Source organism: Cibotium barometz, chromosome 44, assembly GCF_041138505.1.
Source record: "Cibotium barometz isolate CiBa-2024 chromosome 44, ASM4113850v1, whole genome shotgun sequence".
In the NCBI taxonomy this organism is placed as follows: Eukaryota; Viridiplantae; Streptophyta; class Polypodiopsida; order Cyatheales; family Cibotiaceae; genus Cibotium; species Cibotium barometz.
The window spans coordinates 47,896,880-47,919,862 of NC_141089.1; the positions used below are offsets into that span (position 1 = coordinate 47,896,880).

General features: G+C 37.1%; 1 protein-coding gene across 1 annotated transcript in view; it reads left to right on the forward strand.

Moving 5' to 3' along the window:
- Positions 1-22,983, forward strand: part of LOC147613379 (uncharacterized) — a 75,655-nt gene that overhangs the window by 47,393 nt on the left and 5,279 nt on the right. The window lies entirely within an intron of this gene.

Genomic DNA, 22,983 nt, shown 5'->3' on the forward strand with positions numbered 1-22,983 from the left:
GTACACCCCACATGGGCCCTCATGCTGCCTAGTACACCCCACATCGATTACTTTTCACAACAAATCCAGTGCAATAGATTCCCAACATAACTTTGGAAGTATTTTCTAACCTCTACCAATTGACTCCCAATGTAAAAAATCCCCTTAGTAAGAGCGATTTCTAAATGCCCTCCACCAACACGTTAGATTTAGGTTTTTATTTCAAAAATTACATTCATAAATGAGCTCTTTTTTTTTCTTCTTCTTACTTTGATTTTGTAATACTTTCAAAGCTATTGAAAGCTTTTGCATCAGTGTAGTAACATATGTTTTATGTATCTCTTGATCAAAGATATTAAATGCCACAAAATGTTCAAAAGTGGAGTAGCTAAGGGATTTTTCATGTAAATCTCCATGAAATATTAAAAATTGTGCAAAGTATGTCTACAACTTTCAAAGGCTGTTGGCTTTTGAATTGGTATCAGAGCCACTCTCGTTGCCTAGCAGGCTGTGCCCTTTGCACCATATATATTGTTTTATTATTTTCTTTTTTCTCCTTTCTACCTTATTGTATTTTTTAAGGATAAAGCCTTAAAAGGTTGCATGACGTCTTGCCTCTGAATCATGGATGGACTCTTTGCAAACATGGAGCAACTCTTTGGATAACAATAGCCGATGTTGCCTCTCAATCATGGAGCATCTCACTGAATCGTGGAGTGACTTTACATAACAACAACAATAGCATCTCTACCTGGCTGTCTGTGCACGTCATCAAGCACCATAGCTGCTCACATCATCAAAGCGCCACATAGAAGGTTGAATTAAGCATTAAAAAAATAAAGAAATCTTCTCTTGGTTATTTTTAAAGCTTTAAGCTTTTAAGAGTGCTTTCACATGGAGGTAAAATGGAAGTGAATGTACTTAGCCATGTGGAGCTTTTCATGATAGCTTTTATGGCTATCATTGTCATCATCATGGGCATCTTTATGCTGCAAAGAAAGGCGCCTTCAACGTGAAGCATTGCTTTTTTTCCCTTTTAAAAAACAAGAAAATCCCCCAAAAAAAAAAAGGAAAAAGGAAAGAGAATTAAAAGCCTTAACAAGGCTCATTATGGGGAAGCCAATATTATTAGGGAATGTGTCTTGATTTGATTTTTTTTTTCATTCCTTTGGAAGGGCATTTCATGCATTAATTTTGGGCTAAAAAGATTTTTATCTTTAATATTTTAAGTTGCTCTTTCATGTGAACAAGATAGACACTGGATAAGACCCCCGTAAATTATCTTGTGAGCACCCTTTATACAAAGTTTTCAATCAAAGGGAAAAAGTGCATTAAGTGTTTTGTGATCTCAAATTGTGTAAAGGATTTAGACACTACTTTTGAGCTTCAAGCCAAAAGTAAGACCTATTCTCATCATAAATCATGGCTTCTCAAGAAAAAATTAACAAATTTGAAGGAGAAGGTTCTCACACCTAGCAAACGAAGGTCAAATTCACCCTTATGAGAAAAGGGATATGGAATGTGGCAAATGGAAAAGAGAAAACATCAACAATTTGGGAATGAGAAGTTGCTTGGCTAGTCAAACACGAGAAGACTCTTGTTATAATAGCCTTGGGATTAAGTGACTCATTCATCCATCATATTGGTGGGTGTGATACATCACATGAGGCTTGGATACATCTTGAAACTGTGTTTGGTGCACAAGGAAAGTGCTCCAAGTTTAGCTTACTAATAAATTTTTTTGAGCTGAAAAATGAAACTAGGAGACTCTCTCTCCTTACATTTAAACTCAATGAAAAGCATGCTAACACAATTGGCAAGTATCAAAGATTCCATAGATGAAGACATCACAATTGCAATCTTAATCAGTAGTCTTCCAGATGAAGAGTATGGTAATATTGTTAGCAATCTTACAAATCTACCAACATCTAAATTGGTAGATATTGAAGCTTTTCTCTTAGAGGAGGAAAGAAAGATCAAGAAAAGAAGTTCCAATTCCAACTACAATGAAGGGGGGGCTCAAAGTAGAAGCAAAAGGGCTACACCAACACCAGGAATTTCTCCAAGGGCTTCACCAACAAAACCAATAATGGATGTGGATTCTATGGTAAGAAGAATCATAAGGAAGAGAACTGTTTTTTGAAGAAAAAGACCAAAGCTTTAATTATTGTTGAAGATAATCAAGAAGAAGATGATGAAGTGGAGGCCTCAACAGAAGAGGCCAATCTTATGGTTGACTTAGATTGGGCTTTTTAGGTTACTCTTTCTACCAAAGACCTCTTGGGCCTGCTGACATTTGACAAGCAAACTCCAACCAGGATTTGTATCAAACCTATGGGCATTAGATCTCTAATGGATCCAGATATGTATCACTTTTTATTAGAACATCTGTGTATCTAGCATTGTATCAATCCCTAGGCATTAGAATATCTGTTGTAGAGGGGATGTTGGAGACAACACATGTTCTCCTGCTATTTATCATTGTACAAGTTCCAAAGTCGAAGGGTAGCATGTAGCCATAGTGTGTGTGAACACTCCTTATGAGTGTAGTAGCATATCTATGTGTGAATAACCTCTTAGTCTTGGATAAGATATTATGCAAGTGTGTGTGAAAGTGTGTAGAAAGTTTCCTTAGGAAGACTTGGTCTAGGTTTGATTGAGTCAAAAAATAAGGCTAAAAGCCTATAAAAGCATCGATATCAACAATTAAAGATCATTGAATCATGTAAATATTATTCTCTCCTTTTGAGCATTAACTTTGTTCTCTCTCTCTCTCTCTCTCTCTCTCTCTCTCTCTCTCTCTCTCTTTGCACCACACATAGCATGTGGATCTTTGATCCTCCATAGCCCACTACACTCTAATCCTAAGGCTGTTGGCTTTAAATTTACTTCATTAGAAACATGCACATATGCAATACACCCAAACACTTTCAAGTGAGACATCCAATTTTAAGCCTGTAAACTTCTATTTAGGTATCATAACATGAACAACTACAATGGGTATCATGTTCATAATGTACATAGTAGTTACTGCTTCTACCCAAAAATAATGTGGCATATTCTTTTCAGCCGTTAAGGCACATGCCACTTTTACAATGTGCCTATTTTTTCTTTCTATAACACCATTCTATTGCGGAATGTAAACTATCTCTTGATCCCTTGTCTTCTCAGGAAATCGTTAAACTCATTGGAGAAATATTCTCCCCCACCATCTAATCTCAGGCATTTTATTTGCATGTCTTTTTTCTTCTCGGCCAAGGCTTTAAATCTTTGAAAGTGAGAAAACACCTCACTTTTCTCCTTCATGAAGTAAACCCACACTTTCCTAGTGTAGTCGATAAATGTAACATAATACCTGTAAACTGCAATTGTTGCACTCTTGCTCGGTCCCCATACATCTGAATGTATAACATCTAATGGCCTTGTACTAACATGCTTTTCATGTGGGAAAGCATATTTAGCATGCTTACCAAGATGGCATGCTTCACATACTTCATGCACACTATCAACCTTAAACTTTGGCAAACCTACAATAATATTTTGAGCCTACATAGACTTTAGTCACTATATATTCATTTGACCAATGTGCTTGTGCCATATGTCAATATTTGTAAAATAATGATACATGTTCCATGCGCAAACATGGCTGCATTTACCTCAGGCATGTTCACATCCAAAGTAAACATCCTTCTATTTCTATTACCCTTTGTAACCAAGCGACACTGATTTTTGAAGTCTTCCATAAAAGATTCTTGAGGATTAAATCTCACATGCAGACCTTGCTCAACCATCTATCCAATAGAACGTAGGTTCTTTGTAATATTTAGAACATGAAGTACACCTGCCACAAGTACTTCATTTTGCCATTCTACATAGACAATGGAACTTTACCAACATGTGCAATGGGATGCGCAGTATCATCACTTGTTTCTACATAACCTAGTTTTTCTATTTTCTACGTGTCTCTAAACCACTCACCACCATGACTGGTTAGTTTTTCTATTTTCTACGTGTCTCTAAACCACTCACCACCATGACTGGTCATGTGGTTAGAGGAACCATAATCCACACACCATATATCTTGAGATCTTGACATATCTCCTATTGTCATGGAACTGAGCATGTACTCCATCACAAACAGCTTCTCACTCTGTCATCACTCCCTGTTTATTAGATGGTTCATAGTTGCCTTGCTACAACTTCCCACTTTTAATGTCATTTTGTTTTTTATATCAGTCCTTTGCCATGTGCCCTGGTTTGCCATGATAATAGTACTCTATGCTATTTTCACTTTGATTTCTTTGCTAACCACCTCGACCTCTTTGGCTCCCCCTACCTCTAGATTGACCTCTTTAACCTGTGTATGATTGCTGTTGAAGCTGCAAATCATTGGACTGTTGTTGTCCCGAATTCATGTTTCCTTGTCGGCCACCACCTTGGCCTCGACCACACAACCTCTACCTCTACCTTTATCTGAGTAGAAGGTCTGTTATGATGTGTTCTTGCTTTTTGAAGAAGAGTCCTCATCACGCAGAGACTTTTCTTCTATGATTAGCATAGACACCAAGTCCCAAAAGTTAGGAATGCAAGGCTTGTTCTGATGTGTTCTTGTTGAAGAAGAGTCCTCACACAAGGACTTTTCTTCTATGATTCAGCATAGACACCAGGTCCCAAAAGTTAGGAATACTCTCATTGACTACAATGGAGGTCTTGAATGGCTTGTACTCTTTGTCAAGCCCATTTAAACACACTCACCAAATCATCATCTTTCATCGATACATTGATAGAACCAAGGGATTCAACGATGCCCTTGATCTTTAAAGAATACACATCGATAGACATGCTTTTTGTTTCCACTGTATGTAGCTCTTATTTTAGTTGTGTACTTTCCTTGCCTTTGTATTAGTTTGGAACATTTGAACCAGGTTCTTCCATGCAACTGCTGGAGTGTTGGCATCATGTATATGTCCTATAATTGTGTCTGTGACACTCATCAAAAGCCAGTACATGAATTTCCTTGTACCTTGATTCCAATCCTTGAATGCCTTTATATCTTCTGGAGTGGCATTCTCTTCAGACAACTCTGGAGGATCCTCATTGTCACCTTCAACATAGTCCCAAAATCCTTTACCCATCAAGAAATTAGTCATTGTCTGAACTTCTAGGTATGGAAGTTGTTCTTGTACAGCTTCTCACTGACAATCTCATTGAGTTTGACATGTTTGCCTACTGTAAGGTTCCTCCTCAGCCCTAGAAGATGTATAAGCTCTCCTCTCAGTCCCCTGTAATCATCCCCTAATTCAAAATGCAAGAAAATAGTATTTTTCTTTGTTTTTAGTCTAGAGAGAGATAATTTAATTTTGAGATATTTTTGGATACAAAGTTTCTCCTTATATTTAAGATGAATTCCCCTGAAACAGAAGTTCAAAAAGAATTTTCCAATGTGCATTAGAAATTAACTGAATATGTGAATTAGAGACTTTAGCCTAAGGGTCCACATTTTTAGAAATTTTTGATTAAGGTCCAAATAAGGTTCTAAAGGGCCAATAGGATTAATCCAAATGTTGGGATAACAAAAATATAAAGAATAAAAGAAAATCCCCAAAAATGAGTAAATGCTCACATAAGATGAAGAGTTAACTAAGTATTGGGTTTATTAGTAAAAAAATGAGGTTTATTAGTAAAAAAATGAATTTTTGACACCTTAGTAAGGAGGGAGGGGACTCATGAAGGAGGCGCCTATTTCACATCATTACCTTGCATTTTTAATTCAAAAAAAATTGAGATATTTCATCTCTCCTCCTGCAAACTGGATCAAAAAGTGAGCCAAACTTATCCAAATTGGGTCAAACTGAAGCTGGAAGCCTCTAGAACCCAGTTGGACTTGGTTAGTGGCCTCCCTCACCTATAAATAGACCCTCATTCCTTTGTATTTTCATCTTTGTGTATTAACATGCCAGTATTATCTTCATTTTAGTGTAATTTTATTATCCCTCTACTTTGGGAAGCTTTGGAGCTTCACAAATCTCCATCCTCCCTTTGGAGATTACCCTCCCCATCTTGGTGGCCAAGCTTTCCTTGTGGGCTTCACTTCTTTTCAAAAGAATCAAGCCAAAAACGAAGGGTAAACCTTAATCCAGGGTGTTTTTTCTATCTTTCTCAACGGTTATCTTCTTCCCAACGGTTATCTTCTTCCCGACCTCTCTAATGCTTGGGAAGCTTTTTAATCAATGGTTTTTTCTTGAAATCAAGCTTTTTAGTGATTCATAATGTTTAATTGGATTAATGCTAATCTTTTATGCTTAAATTTAATATTTTTGTGACTAGTAAATCTCTCTTTTTGAAAGATTAATCATCTTTTTGGATGGATCCTTGTTAGAAGGATGGATATTAGTGCTAATCCCATTATCTTAACCAAAACTCTAGGCTTGACAAGCTAGAGAAGAAGATTAAGTATTTTTATGATTTTAATTTAGATCAAAATGATGATTAATTCTTTTAAACTTGTTTATGATAAAGAAAAATCATATTAATCCATTTTATTATTGAAAAAGAGTTATGCAAACATTTTTGTAAGTATTTTCATATAGGAATGATAAATGGATATTTTTAAGATTAATCAAGAGGTTTAATTATAATGATGTTTATAATTATGCTATGTATGCATAATAAATTTTTTAGTTTAAAAGAGAAATTCCCACCACATTTCATAATTAGGAGTATTTATTTAAAAGTAGAATTTTGAGTATTCTCAGGAATTGCAGAGCGAAGCTATGGCAAAATGTTTTCATTAAAAAATGAATTTAATTTTATCCATAATTTTGTTAATAAAAAAAGAGGTATTCCCATCGTATTCTAGCCATAAACATTTTTATGCTAAAAGAATGAATTTTGTTACATTTATGAAAAATACTTTTATAGTATTTATGCATAATTGTTTAAATAGAGAAAAGAGGAATTTGTGTTATATTTATCTTTACATATGTACATGCATAAAAATTTAGATACAAGAAGAGGAATTTTCATGATATATTATGTACAAACATTTTGAATATCAAAAGAGAAATTTTGGTCATATTTCAAAAAAGGTATATTCATATACATGGATATTTCTTTTTAATAGGAATTTTCATCATGCTTTAATTAGAAAAATGCCTAAAGTAATTTCGGTGTTAAAAGAGAAGGTTTCACCATAATTCTGCATAGAAATTTAGGGCATGTTGATGCCGAGTTTCAATTGGAGAAAATAATAATTTAGAATAATTCTATGAGAATAATTCAATAAAATGATGTATGCATATTCACAAATGGATCATTGGAAAAAGAATTATCTTTATAAAATTCCATTATTCACGAAAAGAATTATTTATAATTCTATTATGTCCAAGAAAGAATGAATTCTCATAATTTTGGATTTTCACGAATGGAAATCACAGTTAATTTATCAGGAAAAAAAAGCGAAGAATTATCTTTAGAAAATATCTTTAGGATTAAATTCGAGTAATTTAGGATTAGACTATGACCACGTGAGAAAGGTGGGCCAGCAAGATGCTTACCATCTCTCGAATCAGAAATTAGTAAAACCTTGTGACCATTCCCATTTCTTTAGTACGAAGAATGGATTACCGGTGATTTAGAGAAATTTTCCTTAGACCCGGAATCATCACGAATTAAGCCAGAAGTTCATTGTAATTGATGGGTGGGTTACCGAGATACTAGAATTGTGATTTTCGTTAAGAAAATCTGGATTCTGAGAAAAAGGGTCTTGTGGAATCAAACTCAACGGGAAATTCTTACTTGCATAGAAACTCTGTTTTTGAAAAAGAACTATCTTACGCCAGAATGCTGGAGGAAGCAATTGACTTATGGTTTAATCTAAGGAGAGTTATGTTGTAACAGCTGGCGGGGAGTCATCGAAGGACGTCTCCTGCGTGGAAAAGTCTGCCAAGGTCTTAACTAGCCTCGGTATGGTTAAAATGGTGTGGAAAAGTCTGCCAAGGTCTTGACCAGCCTCGGTATGGTTAAAATGGTGTGCTTCCGGTACGATGGGCGAGGACCGAGGAAGCGGTCCCTAAGTGAAGTGCTAGGACACCTAAGGAGGATCCTAGAGGGTTCTGACCAGGCGATGCATGGGCTCGCGCGACTGCTATGACACCCATGCGTATGTCGAGGAAGATATGGATGGACTGGCAAGGAATTATCTATGTGAACTGGAACTCAAAATCGGATCTTGTTGGTTGACTAGCTAGTCTTCAACGGAGAGTCCGGATGACATTTCGACTGTAAAACATTGGACTAGAATTTTGAGGATTATGATGAAAACATTATGGTTTCATTCCAATTTTGTTTTAAGACGGCTGAATCTGTGAAAAAGGAAATTTCATATTGGGTGTGTAAGTGGTGTGTCTATTTTTTATTTTGCTTGAGTGCCGGCTAGGGGGCCTGGGAACTCTTTTTCCTGGTACCCAAAACAAAACATAACCAAATTTTTATAAAAAGGGATCCCACCAATTCAATGGTGGTTGGCAGTTGGCTAACCCATGGGCTGGTTGGGGTTAGGCTAGATTGGTAGATTCCTACAATAAATTTACATACGTTCAAGTTACGCTAGTTAGAGTAAGTCCCGAGAAGATTCTTGTTCTATGGAAAAGAATCAATGGGGCTGTGCCTCGCTTAAGGGGGAAAAAAGCAATGATTTCTATGAACCAAGTGTGCAAGTCCCTTCCTTGATCTGGCCATGTGACCTACGGGTTTGGTCAGAATAGAAAGGATAGTTAAGGCCTTGACCCGTTAGATAAAATGTTATTTAGAAGATTTTTTTGGTGGAAGCGCCCGAGTTTTCTGGGCAAGGAAAGTTTTTCCTGTCTCGGTTTTGGAGGAACCACCGGATTATTCTCTTGTCCAGACATTCATGTGAGGCCTCGAGTGGGAAACCCTGCCCCGCATGAGAGGTTGCTACTTCACCTGCTAGAACTCGAGAGAGTTCGGTGCGTGGAGGGGGCAGGGGTCTCACACCTGCAACAACAATTAGAAACCTGCAAACATACAATTTCTCTATGCAACCTGTAACATAACAATATCTTCTGTGAGACTGTTGTTGCACAGTCAGCGATGACTGCTTGCACAACCTATACGTTACTAGATTTTATCATAGTACATGTACATACACCCAATGTCAATAATACATGTGTAAACATTGTCGACACTCCCAAAACTTCCCGAAATTGCCAAAAATACCTTACAATGTGACGAAACAGAGACCGAAACACGCTCGAAATGTGATTTTGGCTGCTAAAATATAGTACATAGTACTTTTTACCACACATAGGAACCCCTAAGCATGGGAAGATAGCTTGGGGGGGTCACTCATAAATATGTAAGTGGAGCACGTGGGTTCAACAGAAGGGATTTTTAAAAATCCTGATTTTACACATTTTTTACATATAGAAGGGTATCATTTAAAGGGGGTATTTACAGATTGAATAGAAAAAGGATGTGTTTTATTCATGAAAAATTCACAGATAAGGGGTTTTTTTAAATAGGCCTTGAATGCACATGATATAGAGGGTTTACATATAGTGATCCCTCCAAGGAAGACAGCTCCTCAATCAGAGATGTGTAGCTCCTAGAGCTACCAAGGGGGTGTTGTACCTAAACCAAGAAGGGGAAGAGATAATGATTCTCTTACCCGTGTACCAATTACTTTCTTACTTATTCTTGCCTCTTGCTTGCCTCCTTAGCTCTCACACAAATCAGAGCTCTAAAACCATAAAGAGAATGCGGGGGAGAGAGAGAGCGTGAGATCCTTGCAAGCAAACACACACACACAAGAGAGTGCAAGACAAGAGAGAGATTGATGCTGAATTTTCTTCTGTCTTCTTCTCTTCTCTACAACCATATAACTAAAAGATAAGAGTACATACATAAAGGGAAATTTTTCTCCTACAATAACATACAGTGGTCGGTCCATAGTGTGAATCCGACTATATGAGTTGGTGCTATAACTATGCCATAAGTCTAGTACTCCAAAGTGGTTGTCACATAGCCTGTCATCCACTGGCAGCATATCAACCATAATCTCACCAACCATGCTAGTGGCATAAACGCGGAAGCTATCACCTAGGTGGGTCATTAATGTCCGCCGTGTAGCACTAGATGAGCTTAATATCTCAAAATCTATTTGAGATGACGAGATCAAGGTGTACTTGGATAAATTCCATGCTTGTTTGGATTATCAACCTAAGAAACCACCCTCTTTGTGGATAAGATCTAACCAAATTATTCACCCCATTAGATGAAGAAAGACCCATCAAAGATAAAAGCCAATAACAAGATCTGAGTTTCTTGAGGATATATTGCACTCATGTATAACTCTTTCTCTTAGTGTGGTTGTAGATAACTAGTCTTGGGAAACTTACACCCTAGTTAAGGTAATTTGGATATTTTTTGAAAACTTATCCATGTATAAGAAAACTCCAAGAACTTAGAGCATACATATGATACAACCAAACGTTCTCTGTGAGAAATGCAATGAATGCCAATGATATGTGGTACTTTCTCATGAAGCAAAAAAAAACACACCCTTTATAGAGCCTACCATAGATGATGCACCATCTAATGCAAATCTAATTAATCATGTCAATGGTAATTGCATTCTTTGTAAAAGATTCATGAATGCATCAAACTTGGTCTGAGCCCTTGAATCTTTAATGGGTAGAAGTGCCACACGTTCACATGCTAACACATTCATTCATGTCCCTTATCGTTCATTCACATGCTAACACATTCATTTATGTCCCTTATCGTTCATTCACATGTTATCACATTCATTCACATCCTTTATCGTTCATTAACATCCCGATTCACATGTTATCACATTCATTCACATCCTATATCATTCATTTACATCCTGATTCACATGACATCACATCTCATCTATTCATTCACATGTATCTGATTCGCATCACATATCATCATATCTATTCACCTTTCATTCTCATCACTTCTATTCTCATCACATCCATCCATTCTTTCCCATCTATCTGATTCGCATCACATATCATCATATCTATTTACCTTTCATTCTCATCACTTCTATTCTCATCACATCCATCCATCCATTCTTTCCCATCTATCTGATTCGCATTACATCTCATCACATATATTCACCTCACATTCTCGTCACTCCTATTCTCATCACATCCATCCATCCATTCATTCCCATCTATCTAATTTGCATCACATATCATCACATCTATTTACCTTTCATTCTCATCACTTCTATTCTCATCACATCCATCCATCCATTCTTTCCCATCTATCTGATTCGCATTACATCTCATCACATCTATTCACCTCACATTCTTTTCACTCCTATTCTCATCGCATCCATCCATCCATTCATTCCCATCTATCTGATTCGCATCACATATCATCACATCTATTTACCTTTCATTCTCATCACTTCTATTCTCATCATATCCATCCATCCATTCTTTCCCATCTATCTAATTCGCATTACATCTCATCACATCTATTCACCTCACATTCTCGTCACTCCTATTCTCATCACATCCATCCATCCATTCATTCCCATCTATCTAATTCGCATCACATATCATCACATCTATTTACCTCTCATTCTCATCACTTCTATTCTCATCACATCCATCCATCCATTCTTTCCCATCTATCTGATTCGCATCTCATCTCATCATATCTATTTACCTCTCATTCTCATCACTTCTATTCTCATCACATCCATCCATCCATTCTTTCCCATCTATCTGATTCGCATCCCATCTCATCACATCTATTTACCTCTCATTCTCATCACTTCTATTCTCATCACATCCATCCATCCATTCATTCCCATCTATCTGATTCATATCACATCCATCCATCCATTCATTTCCATCTATCTGATTCATATCACATCTTATCACATCTATTCATAGAATGTAAGAGAATTCTTATTTTTTATATAAAGATGCTTTACGCATCTATTTATGCATAAGAACAACTTCAGTGGAAAATAACACTTTTATAAAAATCCGTTTATGCATCTATTTATGCATAAATTCAATTTTAAGGAGAGTAACACTTTTCAAAATTAAAAAAAAATATGCATCTTTCTATGCATAAATTCAATTTTAATGAGAATAACTCTTTTTGAAATAAAAATAAATTTCTTTATGCATCTTTCTATGCATAAAATCAAAATTGATGAGAATAACTCTTTTGAAATAAAAATAAATTTCTTTATGCATCTTTCTATGCATAAAATCAAAATTTGATAAAAGTAACGCTTTTATAATAAAAAAAAATCTTTTATGCATGAATTAAATTTCAAGGAGAATAACACTTTTGAAATAGAAATAAATCTTTTATGCATCTTTCTTTGCATAAATTCAATTTTAATGAGAATAACTCTTTTGAAATAAAAATGAATTTCTTTATGCATCTTTCTATGCATAAAATCAAAATTGATGAGAATAACTCTTTTGAAATAAAAATAAATTTCTTTATGCATCTTTCTATGCATAAAATCAAAATTGATGAGAATAACTCTTTTGAAATAAAAATAAATTTCTTTATGCATCTTTCTATGCATAAAATCAAAATTTGATGAAAGTAACGCTTTTATAATTAAAAAATTCTTTTATGCATCTATTTATGCATAAATTTAATTTTAATGAAAGTAACACTTCTATAATAAAAAATTTCTTTTATGTATCTATTTATGCATAAAAATCAATTTTGATGAAAGAAACACTTTTATAATCAAAATATTCCCAATATGCATCCTTCTATGCATAGAAATTAATTCTAATGAAAATAACACTTTTATTATAAAAATATTTCTAATATGCATTTTTCTATGCATAGAATAAAAATAACACTTTTAGAATACACAAGCGGTGAGGATTGCTCTTTTTGAATAATAAAAGATAAAATTTATTTCATAAAATTTAAGAAAATTTTACCATAATCTCCTTTGTATGGCTGACCATTTTTCAATTTTTTTCATTCTCAAGTTACTTAGAAATTATCCCAAATGGTTTAAAGCATTCTAAACTAATCAAATTCTACTTTTTAAAGAGAAATAATATAAAAAGTTTAATTCTAACAATTTGATTACACACCTAGGATAAAGAAAGGCTGATTTCAAGAATGAAGAGAGGGGGAAAGCCTTTCCAACAAGGCATAGCACCATTTTTCATTTTAAAGAAAACAGAAATTAGAAAACCATTAAATGGAATAAAGAAAAAGTAGGATTTCTAGCTTACATGAATTTTTGTGAGCTTTCCTTTGGCTTGATGGTTTGAGGGATCTACTCTTGTTTGCAACAAGAGTGGCCACCAATTCTTTTGAAGAGGAAATGGTCAAAAACTAATGAATTATCAATAAATTCACTGTTTTTGGCTCTGGGGAGGAGTAGAGTAACAATGCATAAAACACTATTAACCATTTACAAAGGGGGAGGCTTCATTTATAGGAAAAAGTGAGCCTCTAACCAAGCAAACTGATTCTAGAATTTTCCAGATCAGTTTGGTCAATTTTGACCATTTTTAGGTCAGTTTAACTTACTTTTTGGATCTAGTTGAAGCAGGAGAGAGGAGAGATGAAAATATCTCATTATTTGCGAGTTTAAAACTCAACCACACATGTGAAATAGGTGCCTCCTTCATGAGGGGAATTGCCCCACACTGAGGTGTCAAAAATGTATTATTTCTTCTAAATATCTCTTCTTTTTTAACTAATAACCTTGTCCTTAGTCAACTCTTCATCTTATGTGAGTATTTACTCATTTTTGGGAGGATTTCCTTTTATTCTTCAATTTATCTCCTCCCTACATTTGGATTAATCTAATTGATCCATAGGAACCTTAATTCAAAAATTTTTAAAAATCTGGACCCTTAGGCTAAGGTCCTTTTTACCTGATTTCAATTTATTCCAATTGCACATTGGAAATTTCTTTTTGAATATCTGTTTCAGGGGAAACCATTTTAGACACTAGGAGGATTTTTATATCCAAAAATATCTCAATTTTGAATTACCTCCCTCTAGACATTTTCTCTCTCTGTGCCAAAACAGGGAAAAACAGGATCTTTCTTTTATTTCAGAGAGGGAAATAATTATAAGAAGGGGAGGTTTTTACACCTGCACACCTCAAAATCCAGAGGGAGGAATCTTACAATGCGACACAGATGGAGTATAGTTATTTGCAAACAAATGTGCACCTCTTTCAAGAAAGAAGTTCACAGCTCTTGTGCAAAATAGAGTCTCAATCTAAAATAATACAGGAGCTTGATAAGAAATTACAGGTTGAATGTGTGAAAGCAACAAGCATTGGCATGAGAGCAAGAAAAAGAAATCTAAGGAACATAGAGCAACTTAATCTAAGTGGTGGAGGAGTCAAGAAAAGAATACAAGCTACAAGGTAATAAACTTCTACATTTCTATAATACAACATTTAGTGCATGTTACTTGTAAATTTATAACAAGACAATTTCATTTCAGGTGTCTCCTACATCCAAATAAAGAAAACATGGAATTGGATTCAGCAGCCAGACGATATTCCATGCTTTTATCTTCAAAGATGGTAGGCCAGATGATCAAGGAGAAGAAGTATAAGAAAGTACGATAAACATTAATAGAATAGTTTACAAAGAAAATCCAAGTGTCAGCTCTTGATATACAAAAATGTCTTGATGATTTTGACATAGGGAGAAAGGGGTATTCCGAGATTTTCAAGCTAATACACTAAAAATATAAAAGAAAATGGAATTTGGGCTACACTTCTTCCGAAACCATATCATGTTAGGAGAGAACGTGTGGCGCTCAATGAGCAAATCAGAACTTGGCTTGGTCAGCCTTTTCACATCGAAGACACCTACCTTAATAATGGCAAAGAAATAAGATATGATAAGACCAACAATATTATCTTTGATTTGAAAATATTACAAAAGGCACTAGTCTAATTTTTTGGAATAACCTTGGTAGAGACTAGAGGAGTCCTTAAGTTTGTTATTAAACTTGATGAATGTGAAGTTGTGAAGCAAAGGAAAATAGAGAGAATCACAATCACATTAATGAACACGGCATTGTATAACACAATACAAAAAAAAGATCCCATATATTTTAGTGTGCAATCAAAGAACAATATTTGGTGGCTTGGGTCATTTGAGGTATGAATTTATTCTTTTTTATTTTTGGTTTCATGAACTTTATCATTAAAGAAATCTCACTTTCAATTTTATCATGTAGGTTATGACGGAGGACCATGATACCCTCCATTGGGTGTTCCATAATACAGACATACCTAACATAATTAGGAGGCAAAATGAAGGAGAAACGCTTCATGTAGAAAATATAAGAATTTTCACTGTGGAATGGCATATGGCAGGTATGCCTTGTATTAAGAGAATGAAACAAAAAACATTCCCAAACAGTTCTTCTGAGAACAGGAAGCATTTAATAACAATTCTTTGGCTTTTATATTTCATGAGACTTGAAAACACTCAACTGCATGTATAATATTTCAAAGGCTCGAAATGTAAAGTGCCCCTATCTATACTGCATGGAACATGCAAGTACGATGGAAAAAAGAAACTGGTCATTGATCCTTAACAGGCATAAGAAAGACCCAAACTTCCAACCTGTGCTAGATATTTCTCTTGCAAGAGTATATATCTGCACATTTTGCATGCACCGTGTAGGATAATTGAGAAACTTGTATTCATGTACATTGGATTTTCTTGGAAGCTCTTGCCTATATGCAGAAGAAAAAGGGCTATCAGAGCCTTGGAAAAAGTTTGATCTGACACACATTGGCTTGCATGGGAGCAACGTCAAGATAACAGTGAAAAGAGGTCAACAAAGAGTGTCCAAGTACCATCAAATCCATCAATTGGTAGAGTGAAAGCAAGGCGCTTTCTTTCCAACAATAGATAGAATGTAGGAACAAGGAGGAGGAGCATTACAGTGTCATATGAGAAATGAAGGAATTCCATGATGCAATAAAGGATCATGGTGATAATGGCAATGCAAGAACAAAGAAGGCAGATGTGTGGAAATCCATAGACAAGATCTTCCATTTCTATGAGAAAAAACGTTGGGACAAGAATGACCTTAACATCTTTGAAGCCACCACCAAGAAATTTTGAAAACAGATGAAAGATGCATGGAGTGAATTAAAAATTACGCATTATCTGGTAGAATGTATTTCATTCATTCAACAAGGACTCGTTTCATTCATCACGCATTATAAGGTAAGAACTCATTTCATTCATAATTGTCTTTATGTGCAGCACATAATATACAACCATCTACCATGGTTTGTGAAAGAGTATGGAACTCCATCAATATGGTCAACACGAGGAATGAAGAAGTCTCACTATCAAGCAAGAAGCACATACTTTCGCCACACCAGACATGCAGGAGAGAAAGTGAGAGCAAACAGTCTACATGAAGTATTCCAATGGTTCTACCGGAGAATTCTGTAAAAATTACGAAGAAAAAGCGAATTAGAGCGCATGAGGCTTTACAGAGCACATCGAGCAGCACAAAAAGCAAAAAGGCAACAAGCATACACAGGGTCAAATACTACACAAAAACACTCAGAGTGGCGATCACAGAAAGTGTGCATCAACGCTAGGTAGACCGCACAGAATGAACCTACTCTTTTGGAAAAAATTTGTACGTTAAAATAGCAAGAGGAAGTATGTACAAGCCTTTTTGTATCGAGACGAAGATAATACTAAGGAAGTTCATCATCATCTTTTTCCTTGTCTATAACACGATTCTATTAACAAGATATGTTTATTACAAAAGACCATAACAACGCGACAGGGGGTAGTCCTGTGTTGAAAGAGAACCGTATCGCATTGTTTTGGTCGCTCACAAAAATTATGTTTACCCCATAATGATATGGAAAATCATGTTTAGTACCTCACGTTTGTATTCACTTTTACAACTAAGGAAGTTGATCATCATTTTGTCCTTGTCTATAACGCAGTGCTATTAACAAGACATGTTTATTGCAAAAGACCACAACAATGCGACAAGGGGTAATCCTATTGAAATCATGTGGCCGGTGGCGTGAAAGGATAGGGGGCATCCCAAGGCCTAATACTAGCTTGGTTAATTATCTTTTCGATAAGCTCACTCCCAAAAAATCTCGTAGTCCTCCTCCTCGTATAAGCATTTAGTGGGTTGTTCTGTAAAAAACAAAAAGAAAGATCAAGGATGAATAAAGACATTAAACAAAAGAGTCTGAGAAAGGTATTAGGAATGTGATGTAAAAAATTGTACCTCTGATGGTATTTTAAGAGCAGAGAGTGCATCAACAAGAAGGCATGGAATGCGACACGCCAACCACAAGAGCTGCATCCGGTTGATGTGGAACCCTACATCTAATATATCTTATACAACTTACAAAATCTTACAGGTGATAGCATCAAGGACTGCAATGAATTTCCTGAAGGATCTGCATCCCAAACAAAATAATAATATAAATACAATGTCCATATGATAACCAAAAAATTGAATTGCCTTTATTGCATGTACTCATAGTATAACATTAGCATGACTGCCACCGGGCGGTGGAGTTGACCAAATAACATTTCCTGGTCAGCATATGGTACATCACCAAACTCCGATGTGGGAACTATAAGTAGCAAAAGGATGGACTGAGAATTATGTATAAGAAAAGAAAAACCTAAACCATGAACAATAGGAATGAAAGAAATTAAGCAACTTACTCCTTGTGGTATGAAAAGAACATGATTTGCATCAGATCAATGACGCAGGTGTAGAACCACAGACATGGATTGTGCTAGTGACCTCGGATGCAAGGAACACTGAGACCAGAGAATTCACCATATACACCAACAATTGGTGGTGATTTGCTGATAGTCTTGAAATGATGTAAACACAAGCCAAGCATGAAATTGGAGAAAATTACAATGGAGCCCACAAGCGAAAAGATACATTAGAATGCCACCAACTTGAGAATGAGGGACATCAAATCGCTATTGACCTCCCTGCCCAAGTCAAACAGAATATCTACTTCGTCGAGCGCCAACAATGAAAAAGTAGTCGACATTGCAAATCAAGACCCAGACTTTGAAGTACAGCCTCAAATATTTGAAGGGCCTGCGTGGTTGTCGCACAAAGCTCAGAAGCCAACTCCTACTTATCCCTTTGTTCTTGATCTCTTCTTTCATGCATTCTTCTCCTTTCGTCCCTATAGCCCTCCTCTCCTCCTCGAGCTATCACAGGGTCTCTTGTACCTGCTCCTACGCCCGCTCAGCCGCATTCTCTTCATCTCCTCCTTCCTACACATTCTCGACATCTGGTCATCCCAGTGTTTCATCCCTCCTCTTTGAGCCAGTGTCTTGATTATGGGTGATTGGCACCTCCTCAACCCTGACCCTTGCCTCAGAATGGGAGGGAACTCCAAGATCTACCTCATTCTCCGATCGGGAATAACCACAAGCTTAAGAGTCTTGTCATACCTAAAATGGAGACGTTAAAGAGAAACCATGTCCCTGGGCATGATGGTAACACAATGAGCGTGTGCCGCAAGGACATAGCTATCCTAAAAGAACTCCACAAGGAAGTCTTCTGCGGACTCCTGGAGGCATCCCACAGTAGAAGCTTTCCAACACATATTCAGGCTGTAATCCGCACACATACCCCTAACCAACCTCTGGAAGGGAAGTCCTGGTATGGCAATGGACATGTGCTTCTGGACCTTGCGAATCTCTTTCATCATGCTGGCATTGTTCCTCATTTGGGTCTTCGGAGCTTGATTCATAATATCTATGTTCTTTCCCTTTCCTACTCGTCTCGCTATTCCAGGATTGTTTGTTGAGGTATGACAGGCCGTGGACTTTGTCCTGGCCATGACAGCTAAAACCATGAAAATACATGACAACCTATTATAAATGGCAACAATAACAATATGATGACAAGCAAGTTCAGAAAATGACATGGAAGAACCGAATACATAAAAACAAGACACAACCATAACAACATGCGATGGTGGTCATCCTCTGACCAAGATTGGTCCATATCGTGTTGTTGTGGTCATTTATCGAAACATAGGATTTTGTATTCAAACATCTTCATTCAAATAAAACATACCTTCATACCCAAAATGGCCACAACAACGTGATATGGGGTATACTTGCCGGTAGGATGACCTAGCATCGCGTTGTGGTGGTAGTTCTGGGGGATGGAAAGGACTTCCCATCTTCCATTTCTCTTTAACACCAAGACGACCACAACAATGCAATACGACACATACTTGCCGGTAGAATGCCCTCCCTTCACATTATTGTGGTAGTTTTCGTAGATAGAAGGGGCCTCACCTCTAAAAATTTCTATCCGCCAAAGCGACCACAACATCATAATACAAAGTATAATTGCCGATGGGATGACCTCCCAACGCGTTGTTGTGGTCATTTTGGGGGATAAAATGTTTTCTGAGCTACCTACATTAGACGAGCACCTATGCAAAGGTCGTATCTCAGAGAAACATGAAAACGACATAGAAACCAAAAAGCGACCCCAATAGCAAATAATGACATAGAAATTCGAAAACTATGGAATGGCGCGATCCAATCTTGAAGTGGTTGCTATTGCCAAAAACCCAATGCATGTTGATGTAGTACCTCTATAAGGTCGTCGAATCAGCCACGAAATAACGTAGTCGTGTGAGGACAAAGAAGACAATGAAGACAAAGAAGCAACAAAGGTCGGGAGGCCCACAATGACAAAAGTGACGGCGTGCAAAATTAAATATAGCATTAATTGGCATTGAACGCGCCATGTGGAAAAATTCTTGGTCGGGAGCCCTTCGAGGACGTCAATCACATCATGCACCTTCCATCAATCTTGGGCCATGTGGAAAAAGTCTCGGTCTTCGAGCCCTTTACCCGAGCCTAGCCAATGTTCCCACTCTCATTCCTTTTTTTGTCGCCTTCGTCTTCGTCTAAGTCCTTCACTGCGCCTTCGTCAAACCCTAGATCCTTCCTTGTCATCCATTATGGAGGTAACTCTTACCCTTTTATGTGATTCTACCTTCCAATTTCCTCATATTTCTCTTTGTTTGGAGTGTTGCCTTGAATTATGCATATTACCCCAAAACAACCATAACAACATGAGGAGGCATATACTTTCCATTTAGATGAACTCCCGTCGCGTTGTTGTGGTCATTTTTTAAGAGAGAACGTCTACTACACTCAGCTTTTTGTCATGTTCTTGTTTGCTTAAGCTTTGAGTAGTTACTACTACTCTTCCTATAAGGATGGCCACCATCGCATTTTGGTGGTTGTTATAAGGTGTAGCATCGGTATATCTTGGTTTTTGCCGTTCATTGAGGGTTATTTACTTAGTTGAAGAAATGACTATAACACCACGATGAGAGCTATTTCTTTGCGTACGACATGCTCCATGCGTGTTGTTATGGTCGTTTCTATTCTGTCGTTGTTTGTCGATAAATTCTTCACATTGCTCAACTTTGGTGCTCATTGACGGCTTGTTTGCTGATGTTGGTTTTTGGACAAATATAGGCTGGCCCTAGCAATTTTACAATTGTGGAGGAGGAAGATGAAACTGTTGCGCCGCTGAGACACCTAAAGTCAAGTTGTTTGACTTTATCTACAAAGTCAAGCTGTTTGACTTTATCTACAAAGTCAAACAACACCATCACCAGCCATCAGAGATTTTAAAAATGTTCAACGCCGAGTTTGTTCTTGCAAACATGATGAGGTCCCTTGATTCCCAGCTTGCTACTCAGCACCTTGAGTTCACAAATGTTACTTCTGCTGGTCAAGTGAAGTTTGAAGGTGTTCCGTTTATTCATTCCCTTGACCTGAAGCGGACCAAGGAAGTTGTACAAAAGATTAGATGCCTTCTTAGCATGTTATCGTCCATGAGGAGCAAAAATGCCTACTCCGCAAAAGAAAATGCAGCTTTTTTCACTTTTATGAGGGATTCATCATCTACCTCCATTTGGATGAGAACTCCGAGGATTCGCCTAGACCTCAAGGTGAGGGTGGTCTTCTCCAAGATGGAGCTCAGGAAGCTCCAAAAATAGAGGATGATATTGATTGGGAGGAGGAGAGGAGGGAGGCCCAGAATGTGGACATTGAGGCTCTTCGTTATGACACCATCATTCGTGTCGAGCAAGGCACACGCCAGCATGTGGACAAGGATGTTGGGAATGTGCCCTTGTCAATTTTGCCCTCATTTCTGATTGAAGGTAGGAATTATGTCCTCTTGATAGACATACAGGCTCTATTCAATTTGCAACAAGACTACTGCCTTTCCATCATTGCTCAGCATCTCGACTAAGATGAAGGGTTTGTCGAGCATGGAGATGACAAATACTTCCAAATAGATAGAAAACCCAAGGAAAGGCATTTCTTGTCTGTGGTGGCAGATACCCTTTGTCAAATGTTTCAAGATGCGGCGGTTGCTTTACGAGTCCACTCTTCCCTTCGAAGAAGACGAGTTTAGGGCTATCCAAGAGAGGCAGAACATTTCCCGTATGGGAATGGATGCTGCAACATTAAGTTGCGCAGTTGACAGCACAAGTGTCAATCTATGGAAACCAGACATTGTTGTTGGTGACGAAAATCAGAAGGTACGCATTGCTAGTAGCTTTATTGATTTATAGCAATTCAGTTTGTCAAGTTCTAATCATTTCTAAAATTAAGTCTTCCAGTTGTATGTGGAGTCGAATCCATTTATCCTTCGTGCCTCTGGATCTCCTCATGCGCGGGCAGGACTGGGAAAGGACTCCTCGCTGGGCAATTACCTAAAGTCCCTCAGATATCCCCAGGTGATGGTCTACCATTCAAGGTTCTCGAAGGAGAAGGTTACTTCTATGCTTAATGTATAGAAGGTTCTTTCAAGGTATCTAGGGGGATACCCAATGAGATGGAATGCAGACAAAGCTTTTCTTTTAGATAAGGAATTTGCTTTGCGGACCTTTAGACAGGACCCTTGATACCCTTTTTTAAGAGGTAATTATTATTTAGCCTATGCACTGGCTTGTGGGCTCAAGGATCCCAAGATGCTTCCCCTCTATGGAAAACAAGAGCTTCTCAGTTCTCGGCAACCTGTTTCAGGAGCGCTCCCACAACCAACTACAGAAGATCCCCCTCCCCCCACTGTAGAAGAGCTCACTCCCCCCACTATTGAAGAGCTGCCTTCCTCCTCAAAAAAGAGAAGGCTTGATGTATAAATGCGATCATAATAAATCCTATCTTCCTTTGTAAATTTTTCTTTTCTTGAGTTTTCAATGTGTTGTACTCAAGGTCTCACTTTACTTTTTTCTTTTTCTTACATTGAGATATTTATGCAATCACATTTAGCATATCTCTTCCAATTTGCAACAAATCATAATTGAAATATCACTATATAAGCATAAAAAGTTTGTTACACACTCTCCATCAAGGAGGAGTGATGAGCACATCGCGTAAAATAACTATGACCTTGAATTATGAACAGTTATAGATAGTCATTCGAGGAGCACAGCACAACAGCCACAGCACTTTGCTCTTTATGACAATGAACCATCTCACCATGGAGCGGCATTCTTTGGCACAGATAGCTTGAACTTGGCACCATAGTCCATATCTCTTCCTACATAAAAAACGTATGGTTAATTTTTGACAAAATCTCCATTGAATATGGTTCAAATGACAAAACAATTATGGACACAAGACAGCCACAACAACACGATGTGGGTTGAAAGTCCATGTAGAATGTCCGATATCGCTTTGTTGTGGTCGTTTACCGAAACATAAGATTTTTCATTCAAACATCTACATTCAAATGTAAGATAGGGCAAACATAGTTTTAATGGTGTGATGAGGCACTATAAAGTGCATTTTCCTTGACCCCCAAAATGACCACAACAACGTGATACGGGGTATACTTGCCGCCGATAGAATGACCTAGTATCGTGTTGTTGTGGTCGTTTAA